This window comes from Haliotis rubra, unplaced genomic scaffold, assembly GCF_003918875.1.
Source record: "Haliotis rubra isolate DU_JTF1 unplaced genomic scaffold, ASM391887v1 Scf226, whole genome shotgun sequence".
NCBI classification, from domain to species: Eukaryota; Metazoa; Mollusca; class Gastropoda; order Lepetellida; family Haliotidae; genus Haliotis; species Haliotis rubra.
The window spans coordinates 874,447-896,389 of record NW_025766292.1 but is presented as its reverse complement, the minus strand read 5'-3'; the positions used below and the strand labels follow the sequence as shown (position 1 = coordinate 896,389).

Sequence of the window (21,943 nt, the reverse complement as noted above, 5' to 3'; positions counted from 1 at the left end):
GTATGTCACTACCACAGATATACCACACCCTGAGTGGTGGTGCTACCATATCTATAGTTCACTGACGTATGTCACTACCACAGATATACCACACCCTGAGTGGTGGTGCTACCATATCTATAGTTCACTGATGTATGTCACTACCACAGATATACCAAACACCGAGTGATGGTGCTACCATATCTATAGTTCACTGACGTATGTCACTACCACAGATATACCACACACCCTGAGTGGTGGTGCTACCATATCTATAGTTCACTGACGTATGTCACTACCACAGATATACCACACACCGAGTGATGGTGCTACCATATCTATAGTTCACTGACGTATGTCACTACCACAGATATACCACACACCCTGAGTGGTGGTGCTACCATATCTATAGTTCACTGATGTATGTCACTACCACAGATATACCACACACCGAGTGATGGTGCTACCATATCTATAGTTCACTGACGTATGTCACTACCACAGATATACCACACCCTGAGTAGTGCTGCTACCATATCTATAGTTCACTGATGTATGTCACTACCACAGATATACCACACACCGAGTGGTGGTGCTACCATATCTATAGTTCACTGACGTATGTCACTACCACAGATATACCACACACCCAGTGGTGGTGCTACCATATCTATAGCTCACTGATGTATGTCACTACCACAGATATACACACACTGGTGGTGGTGGTGCTACCATATCTATAGTTCACTGATGTATGTCACTACCACAGATATACCACACCCTGAGTAGTGGTGCTACCATATCTATAGTTCACTGACGTATGTCACTACCACAGATATACCACATCCTGAGTGGTGGTGCTACCATATCTATAGTTCACTGATGTATGTCACTACCACAGATATACCACACCCTGAGTGCTGCTACCATATCTATAGTTCACTGACGTATGTCACTACCACAGATATACCACACACCGAGTGGTGGTGCTACCATATCTATAGTTCACTGATGTATGTCACTACTACAGATATACCACACACCGAGTGATGGTGCTACCATATCTATAGTTCACTGATGTATGTCACTACCACAGATATACCACACACCGAGTGGTGGTGCTACCATATCTATAGTTCACTGATGTATGTCACTACCACAGATATACCACACACAGAGTGGTGGTGCTACCATATCTATAGTTCACTGACGTATGTCACTACCACAGATATACACACACATATACCACACCCTGGTGGTGGTGCTACCATATCTATAGTTCCATATCTATAGTTCACTGCTACCATATGTTCACTGACTGTCACTACACAGATATACCACACCCCTGGTGGTGGTGCTACCATATCTATAGTTCACTGATGTATGTCACTACCACAGATATACCACACCGAGTGGTGGTGCTACCATATCTATAGTTCACTGATGTATGTCACTACCACAGATATACCACACACCGAGTGGTGGTGCTACCATATCTATAGTTCACTGACGTATGTCACTACCACAGATATACCACACACCGGTGGTGGTGGTGCTACCATATCTATAGTTCACTGATGTATGTCACTACCACAGATATACCACACACCGGTGGTGGTGCTACCATATCTATAGTTCACTGACTGATGTATGTCACTACCACAGATATACCACACACCTGAGTGGTGGTGCTACCATATCTATAGTTCACTGATGTATGTCACTACCACAGATATACCACACACTGAGTGGTGGTGCTACCATATCTATAGTTCACTGACGTATGTCACTACCACAGATATACCACACACCCGAGAGTGGTGGTGCTACCATATCTATAGTTCACTGATGTATGTCACTACCACAGATATACCACACACCTGAGTGGTGGTGCTACCATATCTATAGTTCACTGACGTATGTCACTACCACAGATATACACACACCCGAGTGGTGGTGGTGCTACCATATCTATAGTTCACTGACGTATGTCACTACCACAGATATACCACACACCTGAGTGGTGGTGCTACCATATCTATAGTTCACTGACGTATGTCACTACCACAGATATACCACACACCTGGTGGTGGTGCTACCATATCTATAGTTCACTGATGTATGTCACTACCACAGATATACCACACGGTGAGTGATGGTGCTACCATATCTATAGTTCACTGACGTATGTCACTACCACAGATATACCACACACACCGGTGGTGGTGCTACCATATCTATAGTTCACTGATGTATGTCACTACCACAGATATACCACACACCGAGTGGTGGTGCTACCATATCTATAGTTCACTGACGTATGTCACTACCACAGATATACCACCCTGGTGGTGGTGCTACCATATCTATAGTTCACTGATGTATGTCACTACCACAGATATACCACACACCGGTGGTGGTGCTACCATATCTATAGTTCACTGACGTATGTCACTACCACAGATATACCACACACCCGGTGGTGGTGCTACCATATCTATAGTTCACTGACGTATGTCACTACCACAGATATACCACACACCGAGTGGTGGTGCTACCATATCTATAGTTCACTGACGTATGTCACTACCACAGATATACCACACACCGAGTGGTGGTGCTACCATATCTATAGTTCACTGATGTATGTGTCACTACCACAGATATACCACCACACACTGAGTGGTGGTGCTACCATATCTATAGTTCACTGATGTATGTCACTACCACAGATATACCACACACCAGTGGTGGTGGTGCTACCATATCTATAGTTCACTGACGTATGTCACTACCACAGATATACCACACACCTAGTGGTGGTGCTACCATATCTATAGTTCACTGATGTATGTCACTACCACAGATATACCACACACCGAGTGGTGGTGCTACCATATCTATAGTTCACTGACGTATGTCACTACCACAGATATACCACACACGAGAGTGGTGGTGCTACCATATCTATAGTTCACTGACGTATGTCACTACCACAGATATACACACACCGAGTGGTGGTGCTACCATATCTATAGTTCACTGACGTATGTCACTACCACAGATATACCACACACCCTGGTGGTGGTGCTACCATATCTATAGTTCACTGATGTATGTCACTACCACAGATATACCACACACCGGTGGTGGTGCTACCATATCTATAGTTCACTGACGTATGTCACTACCACAGATATACCACACAGGTGGTGGTGGTGCTACCATATCTATAGTTCACTGATGTATGTCACTACCACAGATATACCACACACCGAGTGGTGGTGCTACCATATCTATAGTTCACTGGCGTATGTCACTACCACAGATATACCACACACTGGTGGTGAGTGGTGGTGCTACCATATCTATAGTTCACTGATGTATGTCACTACCACAGATATACCACACACCTGAGTGGTGGTGCTACCATATCTATAGTTCACTGATGTATGTCACTACCACAGATATACCACACACACCGGTGTGGTGGTGCTACCATATCTATAGTTCACTGACGTATGTCACTACCACAGATATACCACACACCCTGAGTGGTGGTGCTACCATATCTATAGTTCACTGATGTATGTCACTACCACAGATATACCACACACCGAGTGGTGGTGCTACCATATCTATAGTTCACTGACGTATGTCACTACCACAGATATACCACACACCTGAGTGGTGGTGCTACCATATCTATAGTTCACTGACGTATGTCACTACCACAGATATACCACACACTGAGGTGGTGGTGCTACCATATCTATAGTTCACTGACGTATGTCACTACCACAGATATACCACACACCGGTGGTGGTGCTACCATATCTATAGTTCACTGATGTATGTCACTACCACAGATATACCACACACCGAGTGGTGGTGCTACCATATCTATAGTTCACTGACGTATGTCACTACCACAGATATACCACACACCCTGAGTGGTGGTGCTACCATATCTATAGTTCACTGACGTATGTCACTACCACAGATATACCACACCTGGTCGGTGGTGGTGCTACCATATCTATAGTTCACTGATGTATGTCACTACCACAGATATACCACACCCACCGGTGGTGGTGCTACCATATCTATAGTTCACTGACGTATGTCACTACCACAGATATACACACACCGGTGGTGGTGCTACCATATCTATAGTTCACTGATGTATGTCACTACCACAGATATACCATGTACACCCTGAGTGGTGGTGCTACCATATCTATAGTTCACTGATGTATGTCACTACCACAGATATACCACACACCGAGAGTGGTGGTGCTACCATATCTATAGTTCACTGACGTATGTCACTACCACAGATATACCACACACACCGAGTGGTGGTGTGCTACCATATCTATAGTTCACTGATGTATGTCACTACCACAGATATACCACACACGGTGGTGGTGCTACCATATCTATAGTTCACTGACGTATGTCACTACCACAGATATATACACACACCCTGAGTGGTGGTGCTACCATATCTATAGTTCACTGATGTATGTCACTACCACAGATATACCACACACCTGAGTGGTGGTGCTACCATATCTATAGTTCACTGACGTATGTCACTACCACAGATATACCACACACCCTGAGTGGTGGTGCTACCATATCTATAGTTCACTGACGTATGTCACTACCACAGATATACACACACCCTGAGTGGTGGTGCTACCACCATATCTATAGTTCACTGATGTATGTCACTACCACAGATATACCACACACCCGGTGGTGGTGCTACCATATCTATATCAGTTCACTGACGTATGTCACTACCACAGATATACCACACACACCGAGGTGGTGGTGCTACCATATCTATAGTTCACTGACGTTTGCCACTACCACAGATATACCACACCCTGAGTGGTGGTGGTGCTACCATATCTATAGTTCACTGATGTATGTCACTACCACAGATATACCACGCCCGGGTGGTGGTGCTACCATATCTATAGTTCACTGACGTATGTCACTACCACAGATATACCACACCCTGGTGGTGGTGCTACCATATCTATAGTTCACTGATGTATGTCACTACCACAGATATACCACACACACTGGTGATGGTGCTACCATATCTATAGTTCACTGACGTATGTCACTACCACAGATATACCACACACACCCTGGTGGTGGTGCTACCATATCTATAGTTCACTGGCGTATGTCACTACCACAGATATACCACACACACCGAGTGGTGGTGCTACCATATCTATAGTTCACTGACGTATGTCACTACCACAGATATACACACACCGAGTGGTGGTGCTACCATATCTATAGTTCACTGACGTATGTCACTACCACAGATATACCACACCCTGGTGGTGGTGCTACCATATCTATAGTTCACTGACGTATGTCACTACCACAGATATACCACACACCCGAGTGGTGGTGCTACCATATCTATAGTTCACTGACGTATGTCACTACCACAGATATACCACACACCTGAGTGGTGGTGCTACCATATCTATAGTTCACTGACGTATGTCACTACCACAGATATACCACACACGGTGGTGGTGGTGCTACCATATCTATAGTTCACTGACGTATGTCACTACCACAGATATACCACACACCCTGAGTGGTGGTGCTACCATATCTATAGTTCACTGATGTATGTCACTACCACAGATATACCACACACCGAGTGGTGGTGCTACCATATCTATAGTTCACTGATGTATGTCACTACCACAGATATACCACACACCCTGGTGGTGGTGCTACCATATCTATAGTTCACTGGATGTATGTCACTACCACAGATATACCACACACGAGTGGTGGTGGTGCTACCATATCTATAGTTCACTGACGTATGTCACTACCACACATATACCACACACCGTGGTGGTGGTGCTACCATATCTATAGTTCACTGACGTATGTCACTACCACAGATATACCACACACCGAGTGGTGGTGCTACCATATCTATAGTTCACTGACGTATGTCACTACCACAGATATACCACACACCTGAGTGGTGGTGCTACCATATCTATAGTTCACTGACGTATGTCACTACCACAGATATACCACCACACCCGAGTGGTGGTGGTGCTACCATATCTATAGTTCACTGACGTATGTCACTACCACAGATATACCACACCCCGAGTGGTGGTGCTACCATATCTATAGTTCACTGATGTATGTCACTACCACAGATATACCACACACCGAGTGGTGGTGCTACCATATCTATAGTTCACTGGACGTATGTCACTACCACAGATATACCACACACCGGTGGTGGTGGTGGTGCTACCATATCTATAGTTCACTGACGTATGTCACTACCACAGATATACACACACCCTGAGTGGTGGTGCTACCATATCTATAGTTCACTGATGTATGTCACTACCACAGATATACCACACACCCTGAGTGGTGGTGCTACCATATCTATAGTTCACTGATGTATGTCACTACCACAGATATACCACACACCGAGTGGTGGTGCTACCATATCTATAGTTCACTGACGTATGTCACTACCACAGATATACCACACACCCTGGTGATGGTGCTACCATATCTATAGTTCACTGACGTATGTCACTACCACAGATATACCACACACCGAGTGGTGGTGCTACCATATCTATAGTTCACTGATATATGTCACTACCACAGATATACCAAACACCGAGTGATGGTGCTACCAAATCTATATTTCACTGACGTATGTCACTACCACAGATATACCACACACCCTGAGTGGTGGTGCTACCATATCTATAGTTCACTGACGTTTGTCACTACCACAGATATACCACACACCCTGAGTGGTGGTGCTACCATATCTATAGTTCACTGATGTATGTCACTACCGCAGATATACCACACTCCCAGATTGGTGGTGCTACCATATCTATAGTTCACTGATGTATGTCACTACCACAGATATACCACACACCGAGTGATGGTGCTACCATATCTATAGTTCACTGACGTATGTCACTCCCACACATATAGCACACCCTGAGTGATGGTGCTACCATATCTATAGTTCACTGACGTATGTCACTACCACAGATATACCACACACCGAGTGGTGGTGCTACCATATCTATAGTTCACTGACGTATGTCACTACCACAGATATACCACACACCGAGTGGTGGTGCTACCATATCTATAGTTCACTGACGTATGTCACTCCCACACATATAGCACACCCTGAGTGATGGTGCTACCATATCTATAGTTCACTGACGTATGTCACTACCACAGATATACCACACACCGAGTGGTGGTGCTACCATATCTATAGTTCACTGATATATGTAACTACCACAGATATACCACACACCGAGTGGTGGTGCTACCATATCTATAGTTCACTGACGTATGTCACTCCCACACATATAGCACACCCTGAGTGATGGTGCTACCATATCTATAGTTCACTGACGTATGTCACTACCACAGATATACCACACACCGAGTGGTCGTGCTACCATATCTATAGTTCACTGATATATGTCACTACCACAGATATACCAAACACCGAGTGATGGTGCTACCAAATCTATATTTCACTGACGTATGTCACTACCACAGATATACCACACACCCTGAGTGGTGGTGCTACCATATCTATAGTTCACTGACGTTTGTCACTACCACAGATATACCACACAATGAGTGGTGGTGCTACCATATCTATAGTTCACTGATGTATGTCACTACCACAGATATACCACACTCCCAGATTGGTGGTGCTACCATATCTATAGTTCACTGATGTATGTCACTACCACAGATTTACCACACACCGAGTGGTGGTGCTACCATATCTATAGTTCACTGACGTATGTTACTATCACAGATGCTGAAGACCCGGGTTCGATTCCCCACATGGGTGCAATGTGTGAAGCCCAATTCTGGTGCCCCCCGGCGTGATATTGCTGGAATATTGCTAAAAGCGGCGCAAAACCATACTCACTCACTACTATCACAGATATACCACGCACAGAGTGGTGGTGCTACCATATCTATAGTTCACTGACGTATGTCACTCCCACAGATATACCACCACCGAGTGGTGGTGCTACCATATCTATAGTTCACTGACGTATGTCACTACCACAGATATACCACACACCTGAGTGATGGTGCTACCATATCTATAGTTCACTGACGTATGTCACTACCACAGATATACCACACACCCTGAGTGGTGGTGCTACCATATCTATAGTTCACTGATGTATGTAACTACCACAGATATACCACACACCGAGTGGTGGTGCTACCATATCTATAGTTCACTGACGTATGTCACTCCCATACACACATATACCACACCCTGAGTGGTGGTGCTACCATATCTATAGTTCACTGATGTATGTCACTACCACAGATATACCACACACCGAGTGGTGGTGCTACCATATCTATAGTTCACTGACGTATGTCACTACCACAGATATACCACACCCTGAGTGATGGTGCTACCATATCTATAGTTCACTGACGTATGTCACTACCACAGATATACCACACACACCGAGTGGTGGTGCTACCATATCTATAGTTCACTGATATATGTCACTACCACAGATATACCACACACTGAGTGGTGGTGCTACCATATCTATAGTTCACTGACGTATGTCACTACCACAGATATACCACACACCCTGAGTGGTGGTGCTACCATATCTATAGTTCACTGACGTATGTCACTACCACAGATATACCACACACCGAGTGGTGGTGCTACCATATCTATAGTTCACTGATGTATGTCACTACCACAGATATACCACACTCCCAGATTGGTGGTGCTACCATATCTATAGTTCACTGATGTATGACGTTTGTCACTACAGATATACCACACACCGAAGTGGTGGTGCTACCATATCTATAGTTCACTGACGTATGTCACTACCACAGATATACCACACACCCTGAGTGCTGCTACCATATCTATAGTCCACTGACGTATGTCACTACAACAGATGTACCACACCCTGAGTGGTGGTGCTACCATATCTATAGTTCACTGATGTATGTCACTACCACAGATATACCACACACCGAGTGGTGGTGCTACCATATCTATAGTTCACTGACGTATGTCACTACCACAGATATACCACACCCTGAGTGGTGGTGCTACCATATCTATAGTTCACTGACGTATGTCACTACCACAGATATACCACACACCGAGTGGTGGTGCTACCATATCTATAGTTCACTGAGGTATGTCACTACCACAGATATACCACACACCGAGTGGTGGTGCTACCATATCTATAGTTCACTGAGGTATGTCACTACCACAGATATACCACACACCGAGTGGTGGTGCTACCATATCTATAGTTCACTGACGTATGTCACTACCACAGATATACCACACACCCGAGTGGTGGTGCTACCATATCTATAGTTCACTGATGTATGTCACTACCACAGATATACCACACACCGAGTGGTGGTGCTACCATATCTATAGTTCACTGATGTATGTCACTACCACAGATACACCACACACCGAGTGGTGGTGCTACCATATCTATAGTTCACTGACGTATGTCACTACCACAGATATACCACACCCTGAGTGGTGGTGCTACCATATCTATAGTTCACTGATGTATGTCACTACCACAGATATACCACACACCGAGTGGTGGTGCTACCATATCTATAGTTCACTGATGTATGTCACTACCACAGATATACCACACACCGAGTGGTGGTGCTACCATATCTATAGTTCACTGATGTATGTCACTACCTGGTAAACAGCTCGATGTGTATGTTGTCTTTAATGTTTTTTATACACCCACACGCCCGCCAGCGCAAACGCACATATATCAAAGACGGTGATTATTTATGCTTACATATGATGAACAACAGGCTGAGGAAACCGTTAAGGGTGTTCTATAGTTAGTTTAGATAGTTTAGGAATAAGCTATTTAGAAGTTATTGTCAAATATGATGGTACATTTACAAGACGATGTGGATATTAAGCATATATTAAAAGTGTCAGTAGATAATAACAGATGATCCTTGTGTGACTCTGTCGACAGTGTATTACATTCATTCCCTTTTATATTACTTCGAGTGATTTTCACATAACCCGATCAGTTATGACCGATAACCTATGGTGTGGAAACAATGCCCAGGATCCAACATCACCCCAAATAGAGCTATACTGATGATAGAAAACAGGTGTAATCAACATCACCCCAATAGCGCTATACTGATGATAGAAAACAGGTGTAATCAACATCACCCCAATAGAGCTATACTGATGATAGAAAACAGGTGTAATCAACATCATCCCAATAGCGCTATACTGATGATAGAAAACAGGTGTAATCAACATCATCCCAATAGAGCTATACTGATGATAGAAAACAGGTGTAATCAACATCATCCCAATAGCGCTATACTGATGATAGAAAACAGGTGTAATCAACATCACCCCAATAGCGCTATACTGATGATAGAAAACAGGTGTAATCAACATCACCCCAATAGCGCTATACTGATGATAGAAAACAGGTGTAATCAACATCATCCCAATAGCGCTATACTGATGTAATCAACATCATCCCAATGGCGCTATACTGATGATGAAAACAGGTGTAATCAACATCATCCCAATCAATGATCAGATGTAATCAACATCATCCCAATAGCGCTATACTGATGATAGAAAACAGGTGTAATCAATCATCAATGGCGCCCTGAATAGCGCATCACCCCAATAGCGCTATACTGATGATAGAAAACAGGTGTAATCAACATCATAGAGCCCAATGATAGAAAACAGGTGTAATCAACATCACCCCAATGCTATACTGATGAGAAAACAGGTGTAATCAACATCATCCCAATAGCCCAATATACTGATGATAGAAAACAGGTGTAATCAACATCACCCCAATAGCGCTATACTGATGATAGAAAACAGGTGTAATCAACATCACCCCAATGATGAGAAAACAGGTGTAATCAACATCACCCCCCTATACTGATGATAGAAAACAGGTGTAATCGCATCACCCCAATAGCGCTATACTGATGATAGAAAACAGGTGTAATCAACATCATCCCAATAGCGCTATACTGATGATAGAAAACAGGTGTAATCAACATCACCCCAATAGCGCTATACTGATGATAGAAAACAGGTGTAATCAACATCACCCCAATAGCGCTATACTGATGATAGAAAACAGGTGTAATCAACATCACCCCAATAGCGCTATACTGATGATAGAAAACAGGTGTAATCAACATCACCCCAATAGCGCATATATACTGATGGTAGAAAACAGGTGTAATCAACATCACATCCCAATTTAGCTATACTGATGATACTCAACATCACCCCAATGCTATATGATGGTTGAAAACAGGTGTAATCAACATCACCCCAATTTAGAGCTATACTGATGATAGAAAACAGGTGTAATCAACATCACCCCAATAGCGCTATACTGATGATAGAAAACAGGTGTAATCAACATCATCCCAATAGCGCTATACTGATGATAGAAAACAGGTGTAATCAACATCATCCCAATAGCGCTATACTGATGATAGAAAACAGGTGTAATCAACATCACCCCAATAGAGCTATACTGATGATAGAAAACAGGTGTAATCAACATCATCCCAATAGCGGTATACTGATGATAGAAAACAGGTGTAATCAACAGCACCCCAATAGAGCTATACTGATGATAGAAAACAGGTTAATCAAATGGAGTACAGGTAAAATAGCAACGCATTTCAGTTTTCTTTCTGATTCGATGCGAAACGGGGCGTCTTCAATTATAAAAATATGCGTGACCTGATTCTGAGAGGATACCATATTTCTGGCAACCAGGCTTGACTAGATTCAACCTGAGTTACCCAGAGTTTCTCGAGGATAACTTAGGACAGTATCCAAACCAACACGCCAAAAATGTAATCTTATATGTTATACGCAATGGAGACAGAGACAGAAAAAAGCACAACAGCCATGTGACTTACTGCAACAAACATCTAGGAGGGGTACAAGTGTTTCACTGATTGACAAAATTGCCATTGTAACTTTGCTATGTAATGCATATAAACGACAGAACAGTTAGAAATAACAGTTACAACATCAAACGAAGTGCAAAAGCATCACAAAGTCGCATTATTCATTCATTTGATTATTTATATCAGCAATTGAAAGTTAGTTTTCACTGACGCATATCAGAACACCCATTCTCTATTAATACCTGTTCAATTATCTTCATTTAAATGATTTAATATGTGATTAAATCAAAAGATAATGGAAAATTTGAGACTTGGAGGCTTGTGACCAGAGCACCACATCCCAGGGGTTCTAGAGATATGACCTGCTTACATCAACATCAATGTCACCTAAATCAGTTCACATGAGCTGCTACTGGTCAGGTCCCATTGGTCAGCCCACAATGGTCAGTACGGCTGAATAGTATTTTCAACAGAATGCACACATATACTGAATGACTGGCCTCGACGTGTGATTGAAGTGATAATGAGTGATGCGTCGGTAAAATATCCGACTGAATCTCCGGTCACTTCATGGAAGTCACCTGTGCCCGGGATCAGATACTGTCCGTTTAGTTCCAGGCACTGGCAGTTGAAGTAGTCGCTCCATGCATTTGAAAGAAGGATTGCTGAGTGGGACAGATGTGACTAGTCATCCAATACACCCATATAACGGCGGGGGAGTTTGTGTATTGAAGGCTAGATATATATAATAAGCATAAATTATGAATGCATATATATTTACCGAAAACAGTTCATATTTTCAACCAATTTGTTTTAACGTATTTCATTAGGCCAAAATGTCATCATTTATAAATGTTCTACGCACATATAGATATTAGTAAAGTCATTTTTTTTTCGATTCTGATTGTTTTTCCAGCAGCTGTAATGTCCGTTGCCTGCATGTATCTTCACATGTATGTGTGTGCAGTGACAATATATTACCCTCATGAAAGTGTCTTTTCAAAACTTAACAAAGGAACTATATTTTACCCCATGACGGAAAATCATTCATCTCCCTATCTCTCCCCTGCTGTATAACCCGCTCACCCCTGTTTTTACATGAAAGCTTCCTCTAACCTTTACAGTATAAAAATGAATATTTCCTCAAAGAAACTACTTTGTGTGGATGAGGAAGAGCGGGAGTATCCCCCCCCCCCCCTCCCCAGGTTGACACGGACCATGATTTATAGGTGAAATCAACACCTACAGGAGGAACTGGAATGGATTCAAGATAACGCTATCATGCGTCGACACAATCTCCCGATCAATATTGCAATTTCTCCATATATAAACCTGAGCTTCATATATGTATGATCGGGGAACTGTCTTCAGTGACACTCTAACAATCGTGTTTTGATCGTTTTGCTTACTAAATACAGTGCTATATATACCTGGCGCGGGGGATAACCTCTTATTATAGTCAAGACGTGAAAAGGGAAGTACGTACGTATTTTTAAAATTATTTTGTTAATTTTTTATGAATAAAAGTATTCCTACAAATTTAATTATAAAATTCCACTTGAATACCCAAATACCATGGTGTTAATGTTTCATGAAAAACACAACTAAAATGTCATTTGAATACTATATTTTGCTATTGCAATTTCTATGTAGAAATGTTCCTTGAATATTTATCTCGCGTTCACCCATTGGAACATCGATGAAAATATCCAGCCCAACACCAATAGTACTTAAGGATTAACAGACAGACTTTTGTCCGGAATAATCAGAATAGCTCTGATTGACAAAAAATCTGATGTGTTCATATTCCCTATCTAGTGTCAATAGCTGGTTGTCTGCTAATATAGTTGATGGTCCACTAAGCTTATAATCTTCTCTCAGCCAAGACAATGTCTCTCGATATATCACCTCCAAATTTAACTCGCTTGCTATTGTGTACTCGCTTACCCCAAGGAGCTCAAAAACCGATTTAACGCTACACTGACCATCGGTTGAGGAATCCTTTATGTGCACAAGAACATGAGACGACGAAACGTAAATGTATGGTGACAATCTCATCACTGACGGGCAGCAAGGTGTCATGGTGGCTGTCATCGTCAGTGTTCCCTGTGTGATGGTTTATACCAAATCTCATACCCCCTCTTGACACACAAAAACCTCAAAGAAACTGCGGCTCGATCTCACGACCGATGGCATCGTGGCAAGGCCATCACGCTGGTCCGGTGGAAGCTAGCCCCAAATGGATTTGTCCATAAAGATGTGGGTTGTAACTTGATCCTATCTGACGACTAGCGTCGGGTTTTACACAGGTCAGTTTTAGTTGGTGACGCAGGCCTGAGTTAGATCCTGGGTGTTCTCTTACTTTGTAACTCTGGAAAGCCTTTCACAAACTGATGATATTGCTCTAAATTTGAAAAGCTTGATAAATTACTCCGCGGGGCTTCCGTGGCACCACCCAGCGGTGAGTTCTCCTGGCTTAAACACCTCTCCCTCTGCTATAAGTTCCCATCTTTAACATAAACAACGGCGTGACAATGCACCCGCCTGCTGTTACTGATGCATCGTAGTCACCCCTTTCTCCAAACTTTGAAATGAGCAACGACAGAAATTGCTTTCGGTACCGCCTCCCTGCTTAAAGCGTTTGCATTAGTCTAGTACACACAAATTACTAATTGAGAAATATGATGATTGAATCGAGTAAAAGCTTCCGCTTTGACGCACAAAGTGGGGCACATTACATTTTAAAGAACTTATTAATCCCTTTTTCCAAGTTAAACGTAGCCCCGAGCGATTTCCGTTTTTGAAAACGTTAAGAAAATTGTCTTTATGTTTTTTAGACTGTAACATGTGGCCAAGCGTTAGTCCCACAAGGAAGACAACTTTTCCAAAGTTTAAAATTTACATCCTAAACTGAGCTCGGTATCAATCTGTCATCCTTAACACAAACATGTCAATTTAAGATGAATTAAGGTATCTAGTCATGATTTCTTCAGCTCAGCTGACATGCTTAAATTGATAAATATCGCTCAAATAGAGCTTGCAAAAGCTGATAGCATATCTGTGGAACATTTGTAAATGAGTTATTGTACTAAAACATCGAGATGTGTAAAGCACCTGAAGCCACGTTGGCATCTGGCAAACGGGGGAAATACATTTTAGTATAGCGGGTATATTGCTGGTTTTATGTTCCCAATTCCACAGCAAATTGTTTTCATTGAAGCTAAAACCCTCATCTTACACGCGGTATTGAAACGTTGTATTGAAATGCCTGTGTGAGCCGTTCTCTTCCCAGGAACAATGACAGTACCTTGTCATCTTGTCAGCGCACAGACTCACAGCCAGTACACATGAAGTGTACTCTGCTATGTCAGGGTATTACCGGCAGTGTTTTGTTGAAGGGCTTAGGTTAGGTTTACACACTAGTATCTTCTCAGTGTACGTAAATGTTAATTAGACGAATTCTAGACACATTTCTCGACACATTTCTCATATTTCCTCGTATATACCCAGAATGTGTTCTTTTGAAGCCATGTTTTGTCAGACAATGCAATGTTGTACACTCAGTGAAGTTATGTTCTTGTCTCTGACAATGCAATGTTGTGTACACAGTGAAGTTATGTTCTTGTCTCTGACACACAGTGAAGTTATGTTCTTGTCTCTGACAATGCAATGTTGTGTACACAGTGAAGTTATGTTCTTATTTCTGACAATGCAATGTTAAACAGACAGTGAAGTTATGTTCTTGTCTCTGACAATGCAATGTTGTGTACACAGTGAAGTTATGTTCTTGTCTCTGAAACACAGTGAAGTTATGTTCTTGTGTCTGACAATGCAATGTTGTGTACCCAGTGAAGTTATGTTCTTGTCTCTGACAATGCAATGTTAAACAGACAGTGAAGTTATGTTCTTGTCTCTGACAATGCAATGTTGTGTACACAGTGAAGTTATGTTCTTGTCTCTGAAACACAGTGAAGTTATGTTCTTGTGTCTGACAATGCAATGTTGTGTACCCAGTGAAGTTATGTTCTTGTCTCTGACAATGCAATGTTAAACAGACAGTGAAGTTATGTTCTTGTCTCTGACACACAGTGAGGTTGTGTTCTTGTCTCAAACACACAGTGAAGTTATGTTCTTGTCTCTGACAATGCAATGTTAAACAGACAGTGAAGTTATGTTCTTGTCTCTGACAATGCAATGTTGTGTGCCCAGTGAAGTTATGTTCTTGTCTCTGACAATGCAATGTTAAACAGACAGTGAAGTTATGTTCTGGTCTCTGACACACAGTGAAGTTATGTCCTTGTCTCTAACACACAGTGAAGTTATGTTCTTGTCTCTGACAATGCAATGTTGTGTGCCCAGTGAAGTTATGTTCTTGTCTCTGACAATGCAATGTTAAACAGACAGTGAAGTTATGTTCTTGTCTCTGACAATGCAATGTTGTGTACCCAGTGAAGTTATGTTCTTGTCTCTGACAATGCAATGTTAAACAGAGAGTGAAGTTATGTTCTGGTCTCTAACACACAGTGAAGTTATGTTCTTGTCTCTGACAATGCAATGTTGTGTACACAGTGAAGTTATGTTCTTGCCTCTGGCAATGCAATGTTGTACACACAGTGAAGATATGTTCTTGTCTCTGACAATGCAATGTTGTACATACAGTGAAGCTATGTTTTTATCTTTAAAAATATTATGTTGTATACCCAACGAAGCATGGGGGCGGCGGGCTAGCCTAGTGGTTAAGACCATTCGCTCCTTAAGCCAAAGTCTCATGTTTGATTCCCTACATATGTGCAATATGTGAAAGCCATTTCTGCTGTGTTCCGCCTTGATATTAGCTGAAGTATTGTTAAAGGTGGCGTAAAACAATACTAACATACTCACTCTTGTCCATGGGAGTGGGAGAGAGTGTTTCTGGGTATATAATGTGATATGGTGGAAAGGACAGGGACTTCCCATGCTTATTCACTGTGGTGTTCTGGAATGGATCTCTCATTCTCTTACTCATTGCAGTATGCGTGAGAGTAGAATGTTGTCGTTTAGAGGTATTCATTGTGATATACTGGAAGGTCTTCTGGCTAGGAATATATTGCGGTAGAGTGAAAGATCTCGCTTGGAAATCATTGTTGTTTGCTTGAATGTGGAAGGTTTTCTTTTTCGGTATTCGTCGTTGTATGCTGAAGTGTGGAAGGTTTTCTCGGTGGGAATACATTGTGGTTTTGTTGAGCATACTAACATCGCTGTATGTTGGAAGATATCCCTGTCTGGAATACATCGTTGTAAGTTGGAATGTGGAAGGTATCCCTGCCTGGAATACATCGTTGTAAGTTGGAGTGTGGAAGGTATCCCTGCCTGGAATACATTGTTGTAAGTTGGAGTGTGGAAGGGATCTCTGCCTGGAATACATTGTTGTAAGTTGGAGTGTGGAAGGGATCCCTGCCTGGAATACATTGTTGTAAGTTGGAATGTGGAAGGTATCCTTGCCTGGAATACATTGTTGTAAGTTGGAATGTGGAAGGGATCTCTGCCTGGAATACATTGTTGTAAGTTGGAGTTTGGAAGGTATCCCTGCCTGGAATACATTGATGTAAGTTGGAGTGTGGAAGGTATCCTTGCCTGGAATACATTGTTGTAAAGTGGAAGGGATCTCTGCTAGGTAAATAATATACATGGGTACATTCAGGGTGATTGGTGGTATAACACACTTTTCATAACACGGTGAGGGCCGTCTCTCTAATTGTAGGTGTGTCACGTGACATAGATGCCCCTTGCGTTGACATTAGTACCAGCGGGTAGAATTTCCAATAATTCACAAACTGTCAAAATGTCAAAATATTCCCGATATTTCAGTAAGCTGATACAATATAATCCAGCATATATTTCCGCCATTGCTCGGAAAAACCTCCAGGCCTGTTGTGCATCCTGTGATGTTCAGGTTGGAGAATATAAAGAGTCCGCGCAATAAATCTAGATTCCCGATTGATATCTGAAGTGTCGTATTTCATGTCGATAGCATCGCCCTTGTCTGCAGGTGCTACCCCAGTTGAGATGGGTAAAACGGCGTCTCCGTGCATGACATACTTGTATTCGGAGCGGGTAATGAAAATCTCAGTTTGGGGGGTAAGGCAGTTAAACCGTAAGAAATTGTGATAATTTGTATATCAACGATTGTTGTTTGAATGACGGTTAGGTTTTATTTACCGAATATTGGAAATATAACTGAGTGTTTTATTATTATGTTTTGCCTTATGTCCTGCCGGCCACGACTTACAACAGTTTTATGAAGCTCAATCGCCGACTAAATCCTTCAGACATTGACGCTCCCACCTTCTCACACCCCATCACCTTCCCATCCGCTCACCCACTCTCTTACCCACTTACTCACCCACTAACGTATTCATCTACTCAATGTGTTCTCCCCTGTACTGGATCTGACATCATTCATCTGTTGTCCCTGGGTACTCCGTACTGGATCTGACATCATTCATCTGTTCTCCCCGGGTACTCTGTACTGGAACTGACATCATTCATCTGTTCTCCCTGAATACTCTGTACTGGAACTGACATCATTCATCTGTTTTCCCTGAATACTCTGTCCTGGAACTGACATCATTCATCTGTTTTCCCTGAATACTCTGTACTGGATCTGACATCATTCATCTGTTCTCTCTGTGTACCCTGTACTGGATCTGACATCATTCATCTTTTTTCCCTGAATACTCCGTACTGGATCTGACATCATTCATCTGTTTTCCCTGAATACTTTGTACTGGAACTGACATCATTCATCTGTTTTCCCTGAATACTCTGTCCTGGAACTGACATCATTCATCTGTTTTCCCTGAATACTCTGTACTGGATCTGACATCATTCATCTGTTCTCTCTGTGTAGCCTGTACTGGATCTGACACCATTCATCTGTTCTCCCTGGGTATCCTTACTGGATCTGACATCATTCATCTGTTCTCCCTGAAAACTCTTTACTGGATCTGACATCATTCATCTGTTCTCCCTGGGTATCCTTACTGGATCTGACATCATTCATCTGTTCTCTCTGTGTACCCTGTACTGGATCTGACATCATTCATCTGTTCTCCCTGGGTACTCTGTACTGGATCTGGCATCATTCTTCTGTTCTCTCTGTGTACCCTGTACTGGATCTGACATCATTCATCTGTTCTCTCTGTGTACCCTGTACTGGATCTGACATCATGCATCTGTTCTCTCTATGGACCCTGTACTGGATATGACATCATTCTTCTGTTCTCTCTGTGTACCCTGTACTGGATCTGACATCATGCATCTGTTCTCTCTGTGTACCCTGTACTGGATCTGGCATCATTCATACGTTCTCCCTGGGTACTCTGTACTGGATCTGATATCATGTGTCTGTTATCCCTGGGTACACTGTACTGGATCTGACATCATTCATCTGTTCTCCCTGGGTACTCTGTACTGGATCAACATCATTACTGGATCTGGCATCATTCATCTGTTCTCACTGGGTTCTCTGTACTGGATATGACATCATTCTTCTGTTCTCTCTGTGTACCCTGTACTGGATCTGACATCATTCATCTGTTCTCCCTGGGTACTCTGTACTGGATCAACATCATTACTGGATCTGGCATCATTCATCTGTTCTCACTGGGTTCTCTGTACTGGATCTGACATCATGCATCTGTTCTCTCTGTGTACCCTGTACTGGATCTGACATCATGCATCTGTTCTCTCTGTGTACCCTGTACTGGATCTGGCATCATTCATCTGTTCTCACTCGGTTCTCTGTACTGGATCTGACATCATTCATCTGTTCTCTCTATGTACCCTGTACTGGATCTGACATCATTCATCTGTTCTCCCTGGGTACTCTGTACTGGATCTGACATCATTCATCTGTTCTCCCTGGGTACTCTGTACTGGATCTGACATCATTCATCTGTTCTCACTGGGTTCTCTGTACTGGATATGACATCATTCTTCTGTTCTCTCTGTGTACCCTGTACTGGATCTGACATCATGCATCTGTTCTCTCTGTGTACCCTGTACTGGATCTGACATCATGCATCTGTTCTCTCTGTGTACCCTGTACTGGATCTGGCATCATTCATCTGTTCTCCCTGGGTATCCTTACTGGATCTGACATCATTCATCTGTTCTCACTGGGTTCTCTGTACTGGATATAACATCATTCTTCTGTTCTCTCTGTGTACCCTGTACTGGATCTGACATCATTCTTCTGTTCTCCCTGGGTTCTCTCTACTGGATATGACATCATTCATCTGTTCTCCCTTGGGTATTCTGTACTGGATATGACATCATTCATCTGTTCTCTCTGTGTACCCTGTACTGGATCTGACATCATTCATCTGTTCTCCCTGGGTTCTCTCTACTGGATCTGGCATCATTCATACGTTCTCCCTGGGTACTCTGTACTGGATCTGATATCATGTGTCTGTTCTCCCTGGGTACACTGTACTGGATCTGAGATCATTCATCTGTTCTCTCTGTGTACCCTGTACTGGATCTGACATCATTCATCTGTTCTCACTGAGTTCTCTGTACTGGATCTGACATCATTCTTCTGTTCTCTCTGTGTACCCTGTACTGGATCTGACATCATTCATCTATTCTCTGGGTACTCTGTACTGGATCTGACATCATTTGTCTGTTCTCCCTGGGTACTCTGTACTGGATCTGGCATCATTCATCTGTTCTCCCTGGGTACTGTGTACTGGATCTGACGTCATTCATCTATTCTCTTGGTACTCTGTACTGGATCTGACATCATTTGTCTGTTCTCCCTGGGTACTCTGTACTGGATCTGACATCATTCATCTGTTCTCCCTGGGTACTGTGTACTGGATCTGACATCATTCATCTATTCTCTGGGTACTCTGTACTGGATCTGACATCATTTGTCTGTTCTCCCTGGGTACTCTGTACTGGATCTGACATCATTCATCTGTTCTCCCTGGGTACTGTGTACTGGATCTGACGTCATTCAAATATTCTCCCTGGGTATACTGTACTGGATCTGACATCATTCATCTGTTCTCCCTGGGTACTGTGTACTGGATCTGACGTCATTCAAATATTCTCCCTGGGTATACTGTACTGGATCTGACATCATTCATCTGTTCTCACTCGGTTCTCTGTACTGGATCTGACATCATTCATCTGTTCTCTCTGTGTACCCTGTACTGGATCTGACATCATTCATCTATTCTCTGGTTACTCTGTACTGGATCTGACATCATTTGTCTGTTCTCCCTGGGTACTCTGTACTGGATCTGGCATCATTCATCTGTTCTCCCTGGGTACTGTGTACTGGATCTGACGTCATTCATATATTCTCCCTGGGTATACTGTACTGGATCTGACATCATTCATCCATTCTCCCTGGGTACTCTGTACTGGATTTGGCATCATTCATCTGTTCTCCCTGGGTACTCTGTACTGGATCTGACATCATTCATCTCGCCATTCTGTGTATTCTGTACTGGATCTGACATCATTCATCTGTTCTCTCTGTGTACCCTGTACTGGATCTGACATCATATGTCTGTTCGTCATGTAAGAACACTTGTTTCATCGTGTATACAATACCAACAGCCATCTGTATTGTATGAGTTGGACGAGAGATACACATTGTTGCCAGGTATGTAGGGTTGACAGATATGCCAGTGTTCCAGCATATGGCGAATGTCAGGTGTTGATCCAAAGGAAGTAGGGCGTCAAACGCGTGTCAATACATGGTTCATCAGAATTCTACACTTACTGACTAGCCATATTTGGCCCTGATACTGTTAACTGTTTATAGATGTACAAGGTATTTTATTCGTCTTTCTTAAACTTAATATTAATACAACCGATTCTCCGGTAGTGTTTCTTAGTTAAG

General features: G+C 42.6%; 2 long non-coding RNA genes across 4 annotated transcripts in view; one reads left to right on the top strand and one right to left on the bottom strand.

Moving 5' to 3' along the window:
• Positions 1–21,943, bottom strand: part of LOC124277715 — a 61,088-nt gene that overhangs the window by 25,336 nt on the left and 13,809 nt on the right. The window lies entirely within an intron of this gene.
• On the top strand, positions 10,416–11,323 carry LOC124277716. Its single transcript, XR_006898908.1, has 3 exons — positions 10,416–10,575; positions 10,940–10,987; positions 11,112–11,323. It is a non-coding gene; the product is annotated as an uncharacterized LOC124277716 (long non-coding RNA).